General features: G+C 31.9%; 1 protein-coding gene across 8 annotated transcripts in view; it reads right to left on the bottom strand.

Moving 5' to 3' along the window:
• The window catches only part of LOC145280019 (homeobox protein cut-like 1), a 971,332-nt gene that overhangs the window by 478,504 nt on the left and 468,561 nt on the right, over positions 1-24,267 (bottom strand). The window lies entirely within an intron of this gene.

Here is a 24,267-nt window from a genome sequence, read left to right on the forward strand (position 1 = left end):
AATTGTGTCCGAACCACCATCTTACCCCGAACATGATCTAAATATAGGCAAATCAAACCAAAGTGACAGTGGGGAGCTTGAATATATCACGTAGAAATTTTTAAATAATCTTTGTTTTTACATGAAGATTACCATACTTTTTGTTCTTTTTCTCTTCTAGAAATATTTTTTGTCTGAACATAAACAAATCCATGGAAGCTAAGAGAAGAAAAGTGGATTTGAAGTGCCAAACTTTTAACGCTGCCTAGACAGATAACTATTTTTCAATTGAGCATTTTGCAAAATGTGTTTGCTTAATTTGCCAAGAAATCATTGCCGTGAAGAAAGTTTTAAATATTAAACCGCATAATCATTACAACAGTTTTACCTGAAAAGTACAAGAACAGGAAGTTGCCTGATTGAGAAATAATTTCTCAAAGCAATCATCCTTTTTTACTAGAAAAGTTGAAGAAAATTACCAAAACACTCGCGCTAGCTATGAGGTGTCAAAACTAATTTCAGAAAGGAAGAAACCTTTTACTGATGGAGAGTTCTTTAAAGAATTATTGTTAAAGGTAGCAGATGTTGTTTGTCCAGAAAAAAGGGAATTATTTTCTGCTATCAGCTTGTCGGCAAGAACAGTAACAAGGCGTATGGAAGAGCAGGCAGCAAATGTCAGAAGTTACTTGGAGGGCATTTTAAACAATCTGGAATATTATTTTATTGCTATCGATGAAATTACAGATATGATGGATACTTGTCAACTTACATTGTTTGTGAGGGGTGTAACACCAACATTTGATATTGTGGAAGAATTTGGGAAATTGATTCCCATGAAAGACACTTCATTGTAAGCAGATATTTTGCAAAACATAATAAAATGGATGATGGTAATGAATCTGGATTTATCTAAGCTTTCTAGAGTAATCACAGATGGAACACTAGCAATGGTCTGAGAGAAAAAAAAAGGGCTTTGTTGCACTGTTTCAAAATCATAGAGGTATTGATAAAATAATAATCAAACATTGCATAACTCATCAAAAATTTTTGTGTGCAAAATTACTGAATTTTAAGAATATCATGGTTGTGAATTTTATATTGTCAAGAGAACTAAATCACCAGCAGTTTCAAGAATTTTTTAAACAAACCGAAGCAGAGTATGGCAACCTTACATATTTTTCAAATGTTCAATGGTTTATGCACGGAAAAATGCTAGAACAAATATATGCATTGAGAGAAGATATTTCCACGTTTTTAGAGAGCAAAGAACAAGATAATTCTCACTTTTCAGATCCACAGTGGGTGGTATAGTTTTTTTTAGGGGACATCATAACCCACATGAACACTGTTTTTATGACCACTACTATGATGTCCTTAAAATTCAATTTTACACACAAAGCTTCACAGAAAGAAAAGGTTGTATTTGAGATGTTTACTCAAATTACTGCCTTTTAGAGAAAGCTTCAACTGTGGAATCACAACTTCAAAAAGTCACACTTCCAAAGTCTCCAAAATCACAAGAAAGATATAATACGGGACATCTTTGTGAGCTCTATTAGTGATCTGAGAAGCAATTTTTCTTTTCTTTTTTTTTTGCTGACTTCCGGAAATATTGAATTTTGTTTGAGTTATTTGGTACTCCTTACGATGTGGAGAAAGTGGCAGAAGAATATCAGTTGGAGTTTATTCACTTACAAGTTTATTTTTTTATGGGTGATAAATGGTGCACTTTTCTTTAAGGAAGGATTTTTTTTTAGACACTTATATGTAGCTTACCAAGGAACTTTGTTTGGTGAGGAGTTTGCCACTTAGACTTAACGTCATTGTTAGGGTTAAAGGTTTTAAGAGGAGGAGGCTTGCCACTCGTACCTAGGGTTAGAGGTAGGATTAAGGGAGTTTTTTTTTTAAAGGCGTTTAACCCCCATATTTACGGTTAGTGGATCATAATTATTGGCTTTTGAAAATGTTATGCCTTAGATTTTGGACATCAAATTACTTTTAAATATGAAATTTATTTTTGTTTGTTTGTTGTAATTCTTAAGGGGTGTGAAACTTTAGAAGAATTACGACAAATAGGCAAAAATGAATTTCATTTAAAACAAGTGACGTCACTAACAGAAAACGTGACGTTTGGAAAACTTATTAAGTATTTTTGCCCACTTATTTAAATATTAAAAAACATTTTTTGCTAAAGCTAACAAATCGTTCACAAATTTTTGATAAATTTGGTTTTTATTTTCAACTAGCGGAGGTACCCGGCGTTGCCCAGGTGTTTTGAGGTGTCTGTGCTCTTAAATCAAAAAGGAACACGGGGTAAAAAAAGTTTTGGTAATTAGGTAGAATCAAACCCAAAGCCCTGAGGCGAAGTTGGAAAATAAAATGTGAAAAAAACATGACACGTTAACCGCTCAGCCAACAAGAATGAGTTACTGAAAGAAGTTTGAATCTACTTAATTAAGAAGAGAATTGACAGGTGCCTGCACTAAATGACATCAAATGGAAGTCGTAGAGTTAATATTTTGTGCAAGCGTTATGATGACGATGACCTAAGCAATAGCTATTCAGCACTGAACATTTTCTGCGGGACAGTTTTTAATGAGGTCAATAACCCGGTTTGTTTGTTTTTACCTAACTTTGGGGAAAAACAGCTCCCCTGTTTATTAGGGGAGTGGCTCGTCTTGAAATGAAAGCAACCATCTGATATGACGATGGTAAGCTGACATTGACCAAACGTTACATCGCTTTCTAGAGACCACTGGCCCTGGGCCAGGATTCGAATCGAGCTTCGCTTTTTTTATACCGAAAAACAAAAGCAAACATGTGGCGATCCCAAAATGTCGAATATATAACATTTCAAAGTCGGGCAAATTAAATAGATGGGCGACCTCCGTTCGTAACTCGTAGATATTATGATTTTGACGTAATATAAAAAGTTTTAAAAATGAGCAACGGCCTTGAGAAGCCGCCGAAAAAAATCCTTTTGCGGACATACACAAAAAGCGAACATACATACATACACACATTTTCGATTTCATGTATATAGATTACATTTCTTGTCCGAATGACACATTATTTTGTTAAACTTTCCAGATTAAGACGTGTAGTATTCTGATGCTACACTTCGCCTTTTCTGTCCTCTGTCAGTGAAGGAGAAATCCTTCATGACTGAGACAATTTTTAGGTTTGTTTCTGTCCAGATTGACCCTTTTTGAGAAGTTGGATTATCCTCGCATTAAAAACTGATCTTGTGTCTAACTATCCTCGTGGGGAAGCAAGTAAATAGGAACTTAACTAGAAATTGAGCACCTCCTACAAATATTTAAATATTGATTTTGTATTTTTTTTTTATAATTGGGTAGGTTACTGTCCATTTGATTATAATCCGCTGAAAAAAATTGTAAAAAAAAAAAAGACGAAAAAAAATATATTGGTAGGCAAGGGGGTGGGAGTACTGCTCGCACACCTGAAGCAAAAAAATCATATTTCACATTTTCCTTTTTTTTTTTGTTTTGTTAATTTTTTAAAACAAAACACTGTTTAATTCATCGTTAAAAACTAATGTAATAGATAAAAGTGCACATGTTACATATTTGTTTTTCAACTATATTTTTAAAATTTGACCAAAAATAATGCTGGATTGCTTTAAAATTATATATTCTAATAACCAAATAGCTAGGTTTTATAAGAATTTGGGGGGAATTTTTGACACCCCTAACATGAAACTACGAATAAAATATAAAAAAAACTCGTAATTTCTTTTTAAAGTAGGTTGTTTATTTTCTTTATGGAATATACTTCCAAAATAAACTATTAAAGTTGTTTAAAAATAGCAATATTATTTTTTATTTTTAAAAAAACAGTGTTTACAAAGTGGCGGCGCGTCTTCATCCAGTCATTTTTTTTTTTTTACATAATGAAATCAATTGAATTTTACAAGTTAATTTTTTTTTCAATTTTTAAACTTTAAAAATCTATCAAAATTTTTCTATTGGTTCAATTTTTACGATATTTTCAAGGTCAATGTGAAATTTAATGGTCTTTCCAATAAATGGAATATAATAATTTAAACAAATGTTTTTTTTTTAATTCACCCCCCCTCTCCATTTTGAAATGTCTATTAAAATTTAAATAATTAATTTATGTACAAAAGTTTTATATATCACAAATTGAAGATAAAAGATCAATAAATAATGTATTGTAAATTAAAAAAAAAAAAAAAAGTGTTTTTTGGAAATTTACCTGTAAAGTCCAAAGTGTAAAACCTTTTTTAAAAACCACGTTGATTTTTTTTTTAATTGGAAGCCTTACTTGCTTATATTGTCCAGTAAGTAATAGACGCTGACAACAATTTTTTTTTATTTCATTCAATGTTTACTTTTTTTAAATATTTAAAAAAAAATTTCACTTGATAAAGAAGAATGAAAATAATATAAATCAAAAATTTATGTATTTCTTTGAGAAAAGAAAAAAAAATTTCTTGAGTGTGTTTTTTTATTTTAAGGCAAAAACTTATGAGTAAAATTTAACTATTTTTAACTTATGGGAACACATATTTCGTCAGGCACAAGGCTGGACAGCTAACGTCAACGTGTGGTTTTTACTGCCTTCCGTCCATCCATAGTTCTAAACAAGGACAAACAGCTACTTCCAGTTTTTCGTAAAAATGCTTGCGTAATTGCGCTTTTTTCAAACAGTCGTTTAAAAAATTATTTTATTTAAAAAATAAATAGAATTTAAAATATAAATATGGATAAATTTTGAACAATGAAAAATGGAACTAAACATTCAATAGTATTTTTATAGGTATTGATTTTTTCGAATTTATATCGATTTCTTATAACCGAAGTAAGTAAAATTTTGTTGATTTTCTTCAAATCTTTTTTAAAGAAAACCGATTTAAAAACAAATATTGCATAATTTGCTATTCAATCTGTTATTTTTTTAAAATTTGGTCTTTTTTCCTTTAATTGAAAAAAAATTAAGGTTTGAATTACATTTTTCAAGTAGTTATAAGCTTGTAAAGATAGGAGGTCGAATTATTCCATTTTTTTTCACGCATTAAGATCGGTTTCTGACACTGCTACCGAATAGCTCTAGTTAAGCTATGTTCTAATAATATGAGCTCCAACTAAATATGTAAGAACATTTTTTTATATTCATATTTTCATTTTTTTTTTTTTTTTTTATTTGTTCTGGAATAAAAAACAAAACAAAAAAGTTTGTTAACAGTAAAATAATTAATATCAGCGATAGTAGCTGTTGCTTCTACAGATCGTTTTTAGATACTTTTTAAAAATATAACGATTTTTTCCAGGTATCATGATTTTAAATTGCTCGGTACCACAAGATAAAGCCGGTTACATTTTTATTTTTAACGGATAAATGTAATAAAAAGATTGATTTATGGGTGTCTGAAGAAATTTTTTTTCCAAATTTTCCAAACTCGTCTTGTTGAAGTCTTTTTTTTAACACAACAAAAAAATAAGCTGTCAAAAGAATTTCAGACAACAATTAAAAGTAATATCTCTTTTAGTTAATTTCCAAATTTCATGATGTAATTCTTAAGAGAAACGTGGTACGACCGTTTACAAATCGGGGAGGGGGGGTCACTACAAAATCTTACCGAAAACGCTGCTTTATTTTGGTTTTTAAAATATGACGATTTTAGCAGATACCCCTTGAAATCCATAATTATCCAAAGCGTTTTATTGTCCGTGTGTATTTGCTATTTGAAATTGAAATTTCATTTTGATTCCACTGCTAAGTGTTACAAGAAATATATATTGCCAAGCAAAAAATATAAAAACATCATGGCTAATGCGAAACTGAATGATGTCATTATTTGGAATTACATATGCTTGTGAACAATTTTTTTCCAAAATGAAATATACTAAAAGTCATTTGAGAATAAGAGTGTGTGACGACCATCTGGATGATGTTTTGCTCCTGTCATCAACAAATATTTCAACTGATGTAGAAAAGTTATCACACAATCAGCAGAAACAAGTTTCTCATTAAAGCATTTACAGTTTCTCAGTTTCTCGTTTGTGGCAAGAAATTTACTTCTTTTTGTTGATTGTGATACTATTTTTTTATTGTTATTCCTGTAGCAAAACAAGTGGTATTGTATAAATACAATTATATTATATATATATATATATATATATATTATATATATTATATTATATATTATACAATTATATTATATAAAATTCTTGCTTTCTTTAAAACACCCAGAAAATTTATTTATAATAACATAGTTCTCCTCCATGACACTGCAACCATAGCTGTTTGCTCCCCACAACCTCCATAAGTCTACGTAGTTGTTTGCTCCCCCCCCCCCTCTCTGATCTATCATCTAAAAAAAACTTCACACCCATCTTCCAATAGAGTTTTAATTCTTCTTCAGCTGGAAGATATTAATCTTCCTTTTCTTTTCTTCCAATCATAAATTATGGCTGCTTTGAGATTTTCCTACTTAGTTGAAAATCAAAGTGAATGACTATAAAATGATTGCCACAGGAAACAAAGAACAAATTATATGACTATAAAAGAGAGAAACATTACTTTTTATAAAAGAATACTGCATATAATTAAAACATACACACACACATATATATGTATATAAACTATTTGATGATTAATAGAGTTCAGTTTATGACCACAACCTTGATCAATAGTGTGAAGACAGTTTGAAAGGACTTCATCTACAAAGCTGATTGCAAAATACCCTTTTTTCTTCCTTTAACATTAAACAACGGAAAAGGGTAGATATGCCTTAAAACAAAAACAACTAATCAATCAACTTTTCCCTTCCCACTCGACTAGCAGCAAAATCACACTGCTTTTATTCTAGAGGGCTGAAACCTTTTTTTAATTCCCTTCCTGCTTCCTATTTCCCTTATCGTATTAATATGTAGTAATCTAAACATGATATGAACAAATATCTTTATGCCCAACTGGCCACCCTATAAATCTGTCTTCTCTCACAGTAGTCCCTTTTGCAATTTACTTTGTTTGAGGTGAGCAAAAGAAGGAAAAAATGTAAATGCTCTGTAAAATGATATCGATATGCAGATGATATAAAACTAGTTAGAGATAATTCATTTTAGAAATAATATATTGGGGCTCAGACCCCCCCCCCCCAATCTATAAGCGAGGAGACGCACTCTTTTTATTAGAAAAAAATGGAATTATCTATTTTGAATGAAATTTTCAGCATTTTACTCAATAAAGTATACATTTTCAAAACTAAAAACTTTATCAGTCTGATTCTTCCATATAAAACGTCTTCAACAAAATGTCGTCTTATTAGCACCACTATAAAAAAGCTTCCCCTGTGTATTTAAAACTGAACAAAGTTTCTTTTGTGGAACTTCCCTAAGGACTACCATATGTTCATCTTCAAGCTCAATGTCAACAAATATCAAGCTGTTAAGTAATCAAATTTTGCCCATTCCATTCATCGTTTCAAGCCTCTCATAATATTGTTCATCATCTAACTGAAAACTGCATTGATCTTTATGGCTTTTGACAAAAATGTGTGACTTTTTGACAAAATTTAAAAACCAGATTTGGGCATCAACATTTATTAAATTAATTAAAAAAAAAAAAAAAAAAAACATGCACACACACACACAAATTTTTCTTGTCATTATAAGTGGAAAAATACTAATGATTAGGCCCGCCCATCCAAGTCGGGTGAAGATGGGAAGTAAGTAGTACCGATTCTGTGCACATGATAAATGAACAAGTCTGAATTATAGATGCATTAAATGAAGGGAAAGAAATTAAAACTGAAGGTAAAAAATAAATATCTGAAGATTTTATTAGCAGAAGTTTGAGTTCAAGTGACTTTTCTATATTTTCACACATGGAATAAAATAACTACAAGAACAAGGCAAGTTTTGAGAAACGTGATGCCACAATGAGAAAGAAGCTTATTAACTGACACTGGCATTGATTGAATACTTAGAAAACATAAGTGTCAATGTCTGAACAATTAACTCTATATGTATCAGGACACTGATTTACAAAGGCAGCATTGTTGCAAATTTCAAATAAACTTCTAAATGATCTGAAATAACAGAAAGGAGAGACTTACTATTATAAGATGATTCAAATAATATAATAATAATAGTAGTAAGATTATTTGGATTCATCCGACTACTGTTCTCATCTTGAGTGTTATTTCACAACATTTTGTGTATTTTGTCGAACTCCAAAATTTGGACAGAATTTTGAGCAGAACTTTTATTTACTTCACGGGGGTTGCACCGTCAGCCATGATTGGATGGAGGTCCTAACTAATTTACAATTGTATTTTTAAGTCGCTTACTGAGGATTGAACTTTCAAACCTTAGGAGGCTTAAACCTATTTTATTTCTATTTGTAAATATCACTAATTATTACTATATATTTTTTTAAGCTCCTTCAGTCTTTAACAGACTATGGATACGCACGAAGGGATGCCTGCGTGTGAAATTTTTGTGGCAAGAAGTGCCCAATCTCCAACCACACCTCTCCTGAGTCGACATTGTTAAATCCCAGTGGCAAGTGAAGTGTATATACAGGACAACTGGAAACAAATGCCGAGATAAGAAGAGAGTACACACACAGAACCTAGAATTCCCAAATGGTCACCCATCTGATAACAACCAGGCTCAACATTGCTTAACTTCGGTGATCGGACGAAAACCGGTGTGTCAACGTGATTATGCCGTATACTATATATTAACGTATATTTATCTATATATATTACTGTTTATACTTATTACATGTATATATTACTGTTTATACTTATTACATGTATATATTACTATCTATACTTATTACATGTATATATTACTGTTTATACTTATTACATGTATATATTACTATTTATACTTATTACATGTATATATTACTGTTTATACTTAGTACTAGTGGTGGGACGATTAATCGGAATCGGAATCGTTAATCGTAAGAATCGTGTATTTTTGGAGGCATCGGAATCGGAATCGCATCGTTAAAAAATACCTGAATTTTCCGATTCCTTCATTACGATTCTTTTAGTCTGATGTTGAAAAAAAGAAAAAAAATTCCTGATATTTCTAACTGCAAGAGAGAAATGTAGCATGTTATAAAAAGAAACCAAAGAAATTCATTATTAACAGGGCAATGCTTAGTGCCCCCTCCCTTACAAGGTTCATTCATTCAGATCTATTGTGATCAAAACTACAAAAGAGTTAACTTGAAAAGAAGTATGCAGTGCTCTACATTGCGAGTAAAAATAAATTAAAAAAAAACGCTTATCTTTTTGGTGACTGTTTTTTTTACTGACAAATCTTCTAATAGTGAATGAAAATGCTTTTTCAACTTATATTTTCTTAAAATGAGCAAAGTCAAATTATTTAAACAACAATATACTTTTTTTTCTTTTTTTAAAAGAAGGCTTTTGAAAGAAATATCTCTAAAATGAAATTGATCACGTTGTATTATTTCGCAAAATTTGGACAGTAGTCGGCTTCTTTTGAAGTTTCAAAAAAACCGACCCCATACCTATCTCTTCCAAACCTAAAGTTATTAAATAACCCCTTCGTTAATTCAAGGGTAATTAATTCAATTCAGTCAAGTTGTTTTTTTTACATTTCATTGAAATAAAATCCATTTTTAAAATTTTTTTCTCCAGAAAGATAAAACCCTGAATTTGATTATATTAAAAGCAGAATAATATAATCTTTTTTCTAAAATTTTAAATTGAAAATTAAAAAAAGTGTTTGACGCAGTTTTTTGCCGAACGAAAAAGAAATTAATATATATTTTTTAAAAGGTGTTGTAATCAATTAATTTTTATGTCTAAATAATATTTACGATTAATTAAATAATTTCATTTTAAAAAGTATTTATAAATAGAATTTTACTTAAGACTTATAGTTTAGCAATATTGAACCGCATCAACCATGTGTGAATTGAACACAGTCAACCAAAAAAAAAAAAATTCAAAAGAAATGCATATTTGCATTTCATTATGTAAACTTTTATACATTGGTTTCAAAAATTAAATTCTATAAGTTTTTTTTTTTTTTTGTTAACTACTGGTTGGTACAATTTACCGCTCCATCCCTTTATATTTTTTTCTTTTTGTCTTTTGTAGCGGATTATTTTCAATTAATTATCCAAATAAGTGACTAGCTTTAAAACAAAATTTAATAGTAATTTATTTGTTTACAGATAAACTGAATTTTCTAATATGGCCTCAAAGTCCAAAAAAGTCTTGCATGGAAACTTTTTGAAGTTGATGAAGATCATGAGTTGAAAGCCATTTGCAAAGTCTGTCAAATTAAAATATCGCGAGGAACAAAACCATCTAACATGACCACAACCAACATGTTAAAACATTTAACTATGAAGCATCCAAATGAATTCGAGGAGCAAAATAAAAAAGAAAAGGAACAAAAAATTACCAACTAGTCACTCAGAGCAGTTTTATTAGTGAGGGTCGAAATTGCAGTGTCTTTTTTTTTTTGCCTAAGTCACCAATTTTTTTAACCTTCCTTAACTTCAAAGAGTAAATACAATATATACAACTAAAAAGTAATTTTTAAAAATGCTGATTCTATTCATGAAAAATTCTTTTAACTAGAAATTAAAACTTAGGTAAAGATAGCTGACTGACAGCAACAGGAGCACTGGTTAACTACTAACCACATGGAAAGGTGTGGGGGAGGAAAAAAGGAAATTAAAGGATGATAATAAATTATGATAACCGTCTTTGAAAGGCACTAAACTCCTAAAATTTACTTCTTTAAAATTTTAGGCGGCATTCCCCGGCGATTTTAAAGCACTCTCTCTCCAAAAAAAAAAAAAAAAAAAAAAAAAAAGATTTAATTTTTAAGTTTGGGAAAGATATATTTATTATAACCGAATTCCTGTATGAAGACTGGATCTACTTTATTGGACGTTAATTTGTGAGATAAGTAATTTTTCAATGTTTGATGTTTTTAAAGTTTCAATTATCAATTAAATTTTTTTAATTTCGTTTTTTTTTTCAATTTATTTATAAAAAAAAACAGGTTTTAAAATGCATTTTTCAAAGTAACAAGCTTCGAAATAAGTCTAATTAAAAAAAATCACTTAATTTTTAATTTCGACAACCCTGAGAATTTAATTATTAAAAAAATATTGAAATGTGACATTTTTTTTATTTAACATTTCTATTAGTTCAATTAATTTTCTTTCAATAATTCATTTCACTCAACAAACTTCACCATTTTTTGTTTTGTTTTATCTTTTTCTGTAATTTTGTTAACTATTTTTGCTCAATTTTATCTAGTATTTCATTTGTTTTTTATAGTGGTATCATTTTTATATGTGTTCCTTTGATATACCCTATTTCAAAATTAGTTTGGCTAAACTTATTCTTCACGTTAGAAACAACGTGTAAAAGTAATGAAAAAGTAAGAAAAAACAATAGGTGTTAACTACTCTTTGTGAATTATGGAGGTCTGAAGAACCGCCGTCACAAATACAACTATCAATAGCCAAACAAAAAATCGTTTTTGAAATTCCTTTACTTGTAACTTTTCGCTATACCTACCTTTTGGTATAAAACACAAAAACTTTCGATTAATGGTATTTCTCAAATATGGTCGTTAACTTTGGAAGGGTTATTTTGTATCTACAGCGCCATGTCACGTGGTATATTGTTTTTTTCATTACGCACGTTCATTTATAAATTATTAAATTAAATATTTATCTTTTTTTATATTTAATTAGTATATATTTTCTTTCTCTTCCGCTATATTTTTTTTATTTAATTCATTAAATCTGTAAATTATGAGGACCAAAATAATGAATCGTGTTAATTTATTCTCTAATTTTCTTGTTTTTGTTCTGTTATATAAATTCTATTTTATTTGTTTTTGCTCTGAAGGATAAATTCTATTTTCTTTGTTTTTTTTCTGTATTCCAATTAAGTAAAATAAATTTTCTCTAAAATAAATTTTGCTAATTTTTCCGTTTAGTTTACTATATAATAATTTTATTTAAACCAAAACATGACGGTGTAGACATAAAATATCTCTTCCAAAGTTAGGGAACATATTTGGGAACTACCGACCATAAGTATAAAACTACCTGGTATATTTCAAAACAATAATTCCCTAGGAATCGGAATCGTACTTGGTATCGGAATCGTTAATCAATATTTTCCTGGAATCGGAATCGGAATCGTATAAAAATTAGGAATCGTCCCAACACTACTTATTACATATATATATTAATGTTCATACTTATTACATGTATATATTACTGTTCATACTTATTACATGTATATATTACTGTTCATACTTATTACATGTATATATTACTGTTCATACTTATTACATGTATATATTACTGTTCATACTTATTACATGTATATATTACTGTTCATACTTATTACATGTATATATTACTGTTCATACTTATTACATGTATATATTACTGTTCATACTTATTACATGTATATATTACTATTTATACTTATTACATGTATATATTACTATCTATACTTATTACATGTATATATTACTATCTATACTTATTACATGTATATATTACTATCTATACTTATTACATGTATATATTACTGTTTATACTTATTACATGTATATATTACTATTTATACTTATTACATGTATATATTACTGTTTATACTTATTACATGTATATATTACTGTTCATACTTATTACATGTATATATTACTGTTTGTTTATACTTATTACATGTATATATTACTATTTATACTTATTACATGTATATATTACTATTTATACTTATTACATGTATATATTACTATTTATACTTATTACATGTATATATTACTATTTATACTTATTACATGTATATATTACTGTTCATACTTATTACATGTATATATTACTATCTATACTTATTACATGTATATATTACTGTTCATACTTATTACATGTATATATTACTATTTATACTTATTACATGTATATATTACTGTTCATACTTATTACATGTATATATTACTATCTATACTTATTACATGTATATATTACTATCTATACTTATTACATGTATATATTACTGTTCATACTTATTACATGTATATATTACTATTTATACTTATTACATGTATATATTACTGTTCATACTTATTACATGTATATATTACTATTTATACTTATTACATGTATATATTACTGTTCATACTTATTGCATGTATATATTACTGTTCATACTTATTGCATGTATATATTACTATTTATACTTATTGCATGTATATATTACTATTTATACTTATTACATGTATATATTACTATTTATACTTATTACATGTATATATTACTATTTATACTTATTACATGCATATATTACTATTTATACTTATTACATGTATATATTACTGTTCATACTTATTACATGTATATATTACTATTTATACTTATTACATGTATATATTACTATTTATACTTATTACATGTATATATTACTATTTATACTTATTACATGTATATATTACTATTTATACTTATTACATGTATATATTACTGTTTATACTTATTACATGTATATATTACTGTTTATACTTATTACATGTATATATATCAGTTTCCTAGAATTTTAGACGTTTTTTTTTTTTTCGTTTTTAGCATCCTTGAAAACCTATAATTGTAGTAATTTTAAAGGATTTCTTGAGGGTGGAAAACTAGTGCATCTTTACCGAAACGTTTTATGGCTGTAAAAAAGTGCCAAACAGGCTCTGGATTAGGGATTATTCCCTTAATGAGCGATCTAAAGGGCAAATTCAGGTTATTACTTTTCTAACGAACCTTAATTTGTTAAATCTAATCATTAGTCGCTGAAATTTCGAACTTATAAAATTGCCAAAAAATGTGGTATATATATATATATATATATATATATATATATATATATATATATATATATATATATATATATAATTTCTCCAAAACCTCTGGCCTTGATGGCGGGAAGACAAAAACTTGCAGCTATGGTTTCAGATGATCTGAAATAACAGCAATGAGAGACTTGATTCTAAATATTTCTCATATGTTATATTTCCCCTCTTTTGGAAATAAGATATGATTATGAATATCTCAAGTATCAAATAAGCCTTACTGTGAAATTTACTTTACCTATGAAAACTAAAGAGGGGAGATAAACCATACGAGAAATATCTAGAATCAAGTCTCCCCTTGCTGCTATTTCAGATCATTTGAAACCATAGCAGCAAGTTTTAATCTCCCCTCAATTAAAGCCAGAGGTTTTGGAGAAATATCAGATATTTTGTAATTTATATGCAAAATTAGAAAAACAAATGACTATGATTAAAGTATTGGTAAAGGTGCAGTATCTTTCCACCTACGAAAAATCCTTTAAAATTACCACTATTACGGGGTTTTGAGGGTGCTGAAAACGAAAATAAGAGTAAAAATCCCAGGAAATGAGTAGATGAAGAAATTATAAAGTGGGGATCACTTTTCGCTATTAATTTAACATAACCAAGGTGGTCATAAAGTAGGTTCTCATTTCATGTTAAATTGATATAAAAAAGTGATTGCCCCCACTTCTTGAAACAGTAATCCGTGACCTTAAGGGCAAATGTCATATAGCCTACTACACAATTCAGGTCATTAGCTTTCCAACGAGCCTTCATTTGTTAAAGTCTGATTAGTAGTTACCGAGATTTCAAATTCATGAAATTGCCCCAAAAAGTGGTATATCTATACTTGTTGCCAAATTGAATATTGAAATGCTCATATCTTTGGTTCTATGAGCCAAAACTATATGAAAATTTGCAGGCTTTTAGAATATTATAATACTATTCTTTGGTTAAAATTTTATGACAATTGGTTAAAAAAAAAAAAAAATATATATATATATTTTCAAACCAATAAAATATGCCCAAATTAGCATATATCTATAATATAAAGCTGTGTGTGTGTGTGTGTGTCTGGTCACGAATAGGCTCTTATATGGTTGACTATTTTAAAAAACTGATTACATATAATGATAGAAGATGTATCGAGAAACAGGAATGGGTATGTTTGATCTGGCAGAACGGTGGTTCATTAAAATTGTGGGGTCTGCGTTTAAAATTAAAAAAAAAACGTTTACAAGTGTTTTTGATATAGATGTACATAAGAATACTTTGATAAGTATGTTTTAACTTAAATAGGGATGGTATAATAAAATTGTGGGGTCTGCGTTTGCGCCTGGCCTCCATAGAATGGAAATAGGCATTTTTTAATAAAGACTTTTCATATCTATCTGCGTAAGTATACTTTGATAATTATGTTTCAGTTTGAAGAAATATGGTATAATAAAATTATGGAGTGTTCGTTCGCGCCTGACCTCCATAGAATGGAAATATGTCACAAAGTTTAACAAGGTTTTTTAATATAGATCCACAGAATATTGTGATAAGGGTTTCAGTGTGAACAGATATGATATAATAAATTATGGGGTTTATCTTATTTTATTTTTACTTTCATCATATTTTGCTTTGGTTTTGATACCCTCAAATTCTCTTTACAACCCTTCCTTTTCATAACCTATCATACTTTAATAAATCAGAGTCCATTTTCTGTAGGCTTTTTTTGAACCCAGTCAACGACGGGTACTTTCGTTAGTATATATATATATATATATATATATATATATAGTGTCCTAGCAAGCCAGCTTTCGTTTTGCTGCTTCGGTATGAATTTTGCTTAGGATTTTTTGCTTTATTGTCTTCCCTGTGCCTTTGCCAGGCCATTAATATATATATATATATATCCCCAAATCTCTGGCCTTAATGGAGGGGAGACTAAAACTTGCTGCTATGGTTTCAAATGATCTGGAATAACAGTAACAGGAGACTTGATTTGAAATATTTCTCATGTGTTATATATCCCCTTTTTTGGAAATATGAATATCTTCAGTATCAAATAATCTTTATACACTGTGAAATTTACTTTATGTATGAAAACAAAAGAGGAGAGATATAACATGAGAAATATTTGGAATCAAGTCTCCCCTTGCTGCTATTTCAGATCATTTGAAACTATAGAAGTAAGTTTTAGTTTCCCCTCAGTCAAGGCCAGAGGCTTTGAGTAAATATTAGATATTTTGTAATTCATATTCAAAACTAGGAAAACAAATGACTATGATTGAAGTATTGGTAAAGATGCGGTATCTTTCCACCCACAAAAAAATCCTTTAAAATTACTAATATTATAGGTTTTCAAGACTGCTTAAAATGAAAACAGTTAAAATCTCAGGAAACTAGTAATTTCAATGATATGAATAAATTACAGTTTTAAAAAGCGGGTGATCACTTTTCTGTATTAATTTAATGCAAAATAAACACCCACTTTATAGCCAAGGTGGCCATAAGGTGAGTGCTCATCTTTGAAGACAAATATTTCCTCGCTCGCGCACCAACAATTTACGATTTTTGTAAACAAATTTTTTAACTTTTCTAAAAAAAAAAAACTTCTGTTGAATTAATGAAAGTTAATGAAAAATCTTGAAAAAAATAACGAACAATTTTACAATTTACAGCTAAAAATAAAGCATCCATCTTTCCTTAAAAAAAAAAAAAAAATTGTTAATAGATAATTTGCAAAAAAAATTCTTGAAAAAAATTAAACAAAACATTTATAATCAGTCACTATATGGTAGGTCTTTGTTATTTTTATTTTGTCTATTTCTATTTCTTTCCTGGTTTGTTTGTTTTGAAATTAGTCTACACTTGTTATTACACTTGGCTTAATCCGATGATTGCCAGTCACGCCAAATCCATGATTGACGGGATATTCCGAGAATCTGAGTTAAATTCTGCAAGATTACCTGTTTAGATATTTTCCATTTTTTTGCTTCCATTCCACAATTGACTGATCTGGATGTGTTTTTGCAAGTTAGGGTTTTAGTCACAATTACTGATTTCTTACACCATTATTTGTTTATTTATGCTAAAACTAGTTTTAACATAAGTATTCATAGGAAATTGAATTCGGTAGAGTACTTTATTCAAATTTCTTTTCCGGTCTGATTCACGAGATTGCGCACACGTTAAGTTCTTTTTTTTTTTCTTCTTTTTGTGAGGTGTAAGTTTGTACCTCCCCCTCCACAATTTTCTTAAGAATGACTACTTTTACAGGTTTCCAACTATGCATATTCAGAAAATCTCATTTAAATTTTGTGGTGACAAGTACTTATAGATACAAAGACCTGTATTATGCACTGTAATTCACTGGCTGCTAAGTTTGTATACACGCACAATAAATATATCTAATTCTCTCTTACCAGCACTGCCATTCTCCATTTTTTTTTTTTTTTTTAGCATTTATGGGTGAATATGCTGACAATGATTATCACGCTTAAATTTGGGGGAATTATTTTTCCACATACCCTCACCCAATAAAAAGGGGGTTTTCTACTACGAAAGCAGTTCTTTACATGGGGATGTTGTGGGTGTCTATTCCGAAGTGGGTGTCTATTACAACACTCACGCTGTATCAGCAACAGCGTGAGTGTTATAAACAAACGTTTTATTTAAAATTTTGGTGAAATCTTCGTTGGACTCATTTGTTTATTCATTTTTTTAAAATAACACAAAAGATGCATCATCATCATCATCGTCGTCATCAGCAACAGTGTGAGTGTTATAAAACTTTTCATTTAAAAAATTCTGAGCCATTTACAATGCAAGCCTGGTGAATTCTGTCTTTGTCAGATATATTAAAATATATATATATATATATATATATATATATATATATTAAAATATTATATATGAAAAAAAAAAAATCGTGTTTGACAGTTAACTGGTTACTATGCCCATTGTCTTATTGGCAACCAAAAGAAAAGTCAACCAGTCTGAGTACTTCATATTACATATTTATTACATTTGTCTATGAAAATAGGTCACATTACATTTTTATTTCCAAATCCATGATGTGTCTGTCCAGCATCTGGCGGCTAGTGGTGACCTGACCTCTGTGTCTGAAAGTATCTTTTGACAAGTCAGCTCTGTTATGAGAAGGACACTCAAGAAAACCTGCGACTGATACAGTTACTAGTTATCTTGCACTTACTTTTTTTTTTTTTTTTTTTTTTTTTTATTACATTTTCACCCCAAACAAGGCAAATTGCCACTTTGGTGTAGGGGGCTACTATCAGGGGCAACAACTACTGGGGTACTATGTAGGGATTTGGGCAGCAAGGTGTCGGTTCACGTTACACTTGAACTTCTGCACGTCAGTACTGTTGGGGAAGCAGGGACCTGGAATGGAATTCCAGAGTCTTGCGGTTCTGGGGAAGAAACTATTGGAGTAAAAAGATCTTTTACATCTAGGGACCTCTACAGTGTGGGGGTGGGATCTAGTAGCCTGTCGGGTTTGTCGAGGGTGCTCGCGTCGTGGGGGCACAAGTGATTGCAGTTCATCAGAGCATTCACCACTAAAATACTTGTAGAACAGGCAGAGGGATGCAACATTTCGTCGATGGGACAGAGGCTGAAGCTTAGATGCCAGTTCAGGGCCTATCAGATTTGCGACTCTCTTTTGAACCTTGTCAAGGAGCGAGAGACTAGTAGCAGATGCACCAGCCCAGATGTGGCAGCAATACTCCATACATGGGCGAATGGTGGCCTTATAGAGGTACAGGATATTTTCGGGTGTTAGTAGTTTTCTAGCACGGTAGAGAGAGCCCACCTTTCTTGCAGCGGCCCTGGCAATGCCTTCAATGTAATTGTTCCAACTCATGTTTCCTGTGAACGTTAGGCCAAGGAGTTTGAAAGATGGACTCTCAGATAAAGAGTCGTTGGCCATTGCTATTGGTGGTAGAGAGGGTTTCTTGTAATTATTGAATGAAACTAGTTTAGTCTTGGCAGCATTGAACGCGACCAACCACTTTTGTCCCCATTCCACTACAGATTGGAGGTCTTCCTCTAGTGTTTCTGCCATTTCTTTAGAAATGTGTTCATTCGTCTTCCTGTCGTGTCTGCCATAGAGTGTAGTGTCATCAGCATATATACCCATCTCAGAGGCAATGTTGTCGGGGAGGTCATTTATGAATATCAGGAACAATAGAGGTCCAAGGATAGAACCCTGGGGCACTCCCGCATTTATATCATATTGTTTAGATGTGCGACCGTCGAGGACTACCTGGATTTTTCTCTTATCTAAGAAGGATTTAATTATGTTAAGTATTCTACCAGTGATACCGTATGATCTGATTTTACTGAGGAGACCCTCATGCCATACCCTGTCAAAAGCCTTAGATATATCTAGAGCTACCGCTCTGCCTTCCCCCGCTTTGTCCAGTGATTGGTATATACGTTCAGAGATCACGGTGAGGATGTCTGCTGTGGAACGGGCTTGTCTAAATCCATATTGTTTGTCAGTCAGTAGTTTAGCATCTGTAAGATGATGGATTAGAGCGTGGTTAATTATGGTCTCAAATATTTTGGCAAAAAGTGGAAGGAGGCTAATGGGGCGATAATTTGATGGGTCTGTCCTTTCACCAGAATTCTTGAATACTGGTACAACAGAAGCAGTTTTCCAACAGCCAGGAAAGCAAGCTTCATTAAGACATTTGTTGTAGAGTTTGGAGAGAACTGGAGCTACTTCGGCTGAGCACTTTTTTAATAGCACAGCTGGGATAAGATCGGGTCCACATGCTTTTGAGGTGTCAAGGTTTTTTATGATAGCATGCACCTGAGCAGGGGTGGTTTTCAGATCGTCTAGTGTGGCGTCTGTCCGCATAGGAAAGTCAGGTAGGGGGTGGTTGGAAGGGTCCAGTGTGGAGTTTGAGGCAAACCGACTGGCAAGCATGTTAGCCTTGTCGGTTGCTGAGGAGACAACCTCGTGATTGTTGGTTAGTGGGGGAATTGTCGATTGCCCATTATTTACTACACTGTTGTAGATTTTCCAGAAGTCTCGAGTTCCTAGTTTTTGTGCTTCGATGCGCTTTTTAGTGGTTTCCGTAAATTCTCTCTTAGCTGTCGCTATTTCTTTCTTAACGTTATTTCTAGCTTCTATATACTTCAGTCTGTTTGAACTGGACTTATGTCGGTTAAACCTACGGTATGCATGCTGCTTTTGAGTAATGGCAGTTGCACAAGTCGACGTAAACCATTGGGGAGAGTGGGGCTTACTATAAAATTTCCGCATGGGAACATGCGCTTCGATTGCAGTTTTGAACCAGTCAGTGGTCTCGTTTGCACACTGTTCAGCAGGGAGAGAGAAAATATTTTTCCATGGAGCATCTCTAATTAGTTCCCTGATGGCTTCCCAGTCAGCCTTATTATAATATCTCGTTGTTTTGAGCACTGGCTCTTCAGTTTTGGGTCTAGAGTTTAGGGCGATTTCAACCATTATCACTGCATGATCAGCGTTCCCGAGTGGGCTGTGGGCCTTCGCTATGCAGTCATCGGGAACTGTGGTCAAAAACAGATCTAGAAGTGATGCGTGTTGTTCTTCCTGGTCAGGGAAACGGGTTGGAAACGTAACAATTTGTGATAGGGAGTGAGATATAGCGAAGCTATGGGTTGTGCTGCCCGCTGCATCTGTGTGAGTAGAGAATCCAAGCCAGTTTTTGTGGTGGACATTAAAGTCACCAAACACATGTATTTGTGCGCTAGTGTCGAGGGACAGTGCCGTGTCTATGCTGTCAGATACTTTGTTTATTATGGAGCAGTCCTGAGTCGAGGGAGAGCGGTAGAGAAAATAATAGTAGCTAATACTGTGTTGCACGTTTAGTCTAAAGCACATAAAGGCTTGATCATCTGTTTCTAGGTTTGTTTCTCTAGTCAAGGGAAGGGTATTACGAATGTAAACTCCAAGTCCGTGCATATGTCTGTCAGAGTCCTTACGGCAGAGTGGGAGATATCCAGGCATGTTAAAGTGGTTAGAGGGAATGGAGGAGTGTAGGTTAGTCTCACTTAGTGCTAAGATATCCGGGGTATTTGTTAAGAGAAATGCTTCAACATCAGCTAAGTTAGTTCTAAGCCCACGGATATTTGTGAATGAGAGCCTCAAGGGAGGAGGCAAGTTGAATTTGTTTGTCCCTAATCCTGGTTTAAGCTTATTTTTAGATTGTACTGTCGTCATATTTTTTTTTAAGAGTTTCGGTAAGGGGGAGTTAAGCAAGAGGTTATGCGGAGCTTCAGACATGCATCACAACATTGGATTCTGATTGTGGATGCTCAGATAGTTATACATGTATTATACAAGCATTTATTATTGAAATCATTATCCCTTCTTTACAAGTCCTGTGGCAATAGAGGTGAGGCAACGAGTACAGGCCTAACAAGTTGGAAGTATGTAGTCACAAATCTACACACAGGCGGCTTAAAGCTTATCTTAACATCGCCGTTAGTTTTGAGGGACAGGAACTAGTTTTGGTAGAGCTTTTTGCGACTGAGCAGCCCTTTTAAACGACAGCACTGCTCACCCAAATCATGGGAGAGGTCTACAAAAAGTGACCTAAAAATCGTCTGTTCCTATTTTCTGGTCAGTTACCTGCAGCTGACGGTTGTTCATTTCTGCAGGGGAAACAAAAGAAAAAAAGTGATTTATTCTAAAAAGAAAACTAAATGGAGTATTGCTACCTAGAATGTAAGGACACCTCTTAATATGAAACAGTCGGTTAATCCAGAACAAAGAACAGCTATTGTTGCCAGAGAATTAGCTAGATACAATGTAAATATTGCTGCTCTATCTGAAACTCATGATGAAGATCAACTTACTAAAAAAGGTGCAGAATGTACGTTTTTCTGGAAAGGCAAGCACAAGGGAGTAAAAAGGAAGAGAAGAGTTGGTTTTGCTATCAAGACAAAGATCACATCTTAGTTAAAACAACCTTGTGGAATTAGTGATCGAATCATGTTACTGAAGGTACTTTTACCTTGTGATTGTTACATGTCAGTTATCTCAGTATATGCCCCTACTTTGGATAGTAGGCAGGATATCAAAATGGGGTTTTATCAAGATCTACGGATTTGTATCAAAGGGATACCAAAAGCAGATAAGATTTTGTTGCTTGGAGACTTTAATGCATGGGTTGGAAGTGATGACAATATCTAGAGTGTCTTAAGAATATTAATTCTTAATAAGGCAAATGATAATGGGATTCTTTTGCAATTGTGCACTGAAGATAATCTTGCAGTATGCAACACCTTCTACCAACAAAAACCCATTCACAACTTGGATACACCCTAGATCAAAACATGATTATATTCTTGATTATGTCCTCATGTACAAGCATGATTTTCGGGATATGTGTACTGTGAGAATTATGTGGGGTGCAGACTGTGACATGGATCACAATCTTGTTCGTGCTAAACTTAAGTTGTGTATAAGGGAAAAGGTCAGAACCAATGGAGTAAAAGTGCCTAAACGCATCGATGTCTATAAGTTACAAAACAAGGAAGCATATGAAACTCTTCATTTATTAATATCTCATTTGACAGAACTTGGAAACGATTCAAGTCACAAGCAAAGGAGTTGAAATTCTTTGTTTTAAGAAAACCAAACATAGGCACTGGTTTGATGAAAATGATTCTACAATTACCAATCTTTTGGAAGAGAAGAAAAAGGCTCACAAGATATGTTTATGTTCTCATGGATCAGTTAAAATAACTGCAGAAAAAGTGTATACAGAAGGAAAATTAAAAGTATAATGTGAGACATGCCGAATGAAGAACAAGTGGTCAGCCAAATTGTCAGCAGAAATCCAAACAGATCATGAACACAAAAATTCAAAAGATATGTATTCCAAAATCAGACAAGCTTTTGGACTGCAGCCTCCAATATTGGCACCTGTGAAATCCAAAGATTGTTCTGCTTTTTTCAACAATGTTGAGGGGATTATGGAACAGTGGACAGAACATTTTCAAGATCTTTTTGATCATCCATCTGAAGTAAATAATATAGTTATTGATGGTCTCCCTCAAAAGGAAGTTGTTGATGATATGATGACGGATCTCAACATTGGTGAGACTGAAAGAACATTAACAGAAATTAATAAGTGAAAAGCACCCAAACTTGATAGGATACGTGTTTGGAGGTGATAGCATTATCAACACAGTTCATATACTCATCCTTGCTGTTTGGCATGGTAATGCTATCCCTCAAGATTGGATTGATGCAATATTGATCCCAATTTATAAAGGGAAGGGGTCAAAATCTGTGTGGTGATTATAGCGGCATTAGCTGGCTTGAAGCAGTAAGAAAGGTTTTAGCAAAGATGTTAAATTGTTTACTGAAATGGATTTGTCCCTCTATCATCCCAGAGAATCAATGTGGTTTTAGATTTTGCCATGGCACAATGGACATGCACGACAGCTAATGGAAAAATGTATGGTAGCAAGTAAAATGTATGGTATCAAGTTTTTCTTAATCTGGCAAAAGTTTTTGATACTAACAATTGAAATGCACCCTGGAAGATTCTTAAGAAACTAGGCTGTCCTACTGATTTTGTGGAGTTACTTCAGCAGTTACACCATAATATGAAAGCCAGAGTGAAATTTAATGGATCTCTGTCTGATCGAATTTCAGTTGAAAACGGTGTGAAACAAGGTGATATAGTTGTTCCTACATTATTTTCCATATATTTCACTGTGATGCAGATGCTGATGCTTTTAACAATTGCGATATTGGAGTGAAGTTTTAATTTCTCACATCAGTAAAACTTTTGAACCTTAGACATCTCAACACAAAGTTGAAAAACCTTTCAGAATCTTGTTCTTGAACTTTTATATGCAGATGATGCAGACCTTGTTTCACATTCAGAAGCAGACACACAGATGATTATGGACAAGCTTGCATCAACCTCAAAAAAACGTTATGTATTCTCCTCCTATAGGAATGCCATATGTTGAATCAAACATCTTGGTTGATGGTAAGAAGTTAAATGTTATCAACAATTTTGTATATCTGGCTAATACGCTGAGTAAGGACTGTACGCTTGATGTGGAGATAAATCACAGAATAGTCAAAGCCAGTTCTACTTTCAGCAAACAGGAGAAACGTGTGGTCAGATCGGGGAATCACATAAAAAATGAAACTAAGTGTTTACGAAGCATGCATTATCATTACGCTGCTATATGGGTCAGAGACTTGAACACCATATAGAAAGCATCTCAAATAATTGGAAAGGTTTCAGTTGTATTCAGAGAATAATTAATATTAACTGGAGAACTCTAACTAACACTGTAGTTCTTTAACGATCACATAATAATAGTATAGAAATGAAAATCATTCAAAATCAGATGTGCTGGA

The sequence above is a fragment of the Euprymna scolopes genome, chromosome 1 (genome assembly GCF_053919585.1).
Source record: "Euprymna scolopes isolate OS-2025 chromosome 1, ASM5391958v1, whole genome shotgun sequence".
In the NCBI taxonomy this organism is placed as follows: Eukaryota; Metazoa; Mollusca; class Cephalopoda; order Sepiida; family Sepiolidae; genus Euprymna; species Euprymna scolopes.